Raw genomic sequence first — 1,326 nt, 5'->3', positions numbered from 1 at the left:
CTACCAAGGCCAAAGAAGCATTTGGAAAATTATTTCTAAACAACTCACGGGCTGATTGTTTAATAAATTACAGTGAAAATGTCCAGGCTTGATGACACGCAGCACTTCCGAATGTGCAGAACTGAAGACGCGCGTAGAGGGGACTGTGCCTTGTGAACGCCTTCCTGGGAAGGCCAAAGTGTGAAACTAGCAGCCAAGTTTGCAGCTCAGGAACAAAAGAGCAAGTTAAATGGAAAGCAAGGAGAATAAAAGAATTCAAAGCAGGACTCCATGGAATCGAGACAGCAACAGAAGATATCTAACACAGGCAGGAGCTGGTTCTTTGGAAAAGCCCACAAAGTTGATAAAGTCCTAGCAGAACTAATCAAGACATAGAGATAACGAGCAGATATTGCCCTAGCGGGAATCAGAGGCGAGGGCTTCACTGCTGGGTCCTGTCAGACGCTGGAGTGAGCAACAGCGAAAAACTCACACAAACTTTTGCTGAAGGAGAGGCAGGTGCGCTTGCCAGCTTGTCGTGAGAGGCTGTAACACTCCAGACGCAAAAGCTTGACAAATAAATTAAAAGAAATTCATCAAATGAGATCCCTCAGGACCAGAGACGTAAAGAACTCCTTTATAGAATCTTAACAAAGTGAATTCAAAAGCGCATAAAAAGAATTCTCTGTGTTAATCCCAGCAGTGCGAGTTTGGTTCAGCATTAAAGAATCAATGCGGAGGGCCGGCAGTGCTGCTGTGGTGGACACCCACATCCCAGAGGGGAGTGCCAGGGTTCAAGTCCCGAGTCCCCCACTTCAGACTCCAGATTCCTATTGATGTACCCTGGGAGGCAGACGACCCCACTGCCGGGTTTCCTGCCAGCCACGTGGGAGACCTGGATGGAGTTCCGGGCCAGCCCCAGCTGCTGTGGGCATATGGGGAGGGAATCAAGGGAAGGAAGATCTCTTTCCCCTTCTGTTTCTCTGCCTTCCAAATAAATGAAGAAAGGTAAACATAATTTAAGAAGAAAACAATGCCCGACCTGGTTTACACCGACAGATGCAGCGAGCGTTGTTCTCAGCCTTATACTCAGGAAAACACCCAGCTCCATGCAGTCAGTGAGTCCATGAGATCTGGCGTGGCAGGCAAAGACACAGCCCACGTCTGGGCGAGACCAGGGTGTGCAAGAGAAGGGGGGCAGTGCTTGCTGGGGTGCAGCAGGTGCACCTACACGGAGCTTGGGAAGTCTAACGCACTGCTCAGGCTGCCCAGGGAGGAGCCTATGGGTATCCTCCCCACGTACACCACTAGGCACACACGGGGAAGATATTGGGGGGGGCACCATCA

The 1,326-nt window shown here is 50.2% G+C and overlaps 1 long non-coding RNA gene across 32 annotated transcripts in view; it reads right to left on the bottom strand.

The window, feature by feature from the left end:
* LOC103352362 (uncharacterized) overlaps positions 1–1,326 on the bottom strand; it is a 185,709-nt gene that overhangs the window by 28,535 nt on the left and 155,848 nt on the right. Inside the window, exon 19 of one of the 32 annotated variants that reach the window (XR_011381773.1) lies at positions 1,022–1,143. The exons of 30 other annotated variants lie outside the window; for them this stretch is intronic. This is a non-coding gene — a long non-coding RNA (uncharacterized lncRNA). The remainder of the gene's footprint in view (positions 1–1,021; positions 1,144–1,326) is intronic. One more of the 32 variants, XR_011381772.1, reaches the window with a different exon arrangement.

Source organism: Oryctolagus cuniculus, chromosome 13 (genome assembly GCF_964237555.1).
Source record: "Oryctolagus cuniculus chromosome 13, mOryCun1.1, whole genome shotgun sequence".
Classification (NCBI taxonomy): domain Eukaryota; kingdom Metazoa; phylum Chordata; class Mammalia; order Lagomorpha; family Leporidae; genus Oryctolagus; species Oryctolagus cuniculus.
The sequence above is the reverse complement of the archived record's forward strand: the minus strand, read 5'-3'. Positions and strand labels throughout refer to the sequence as shown.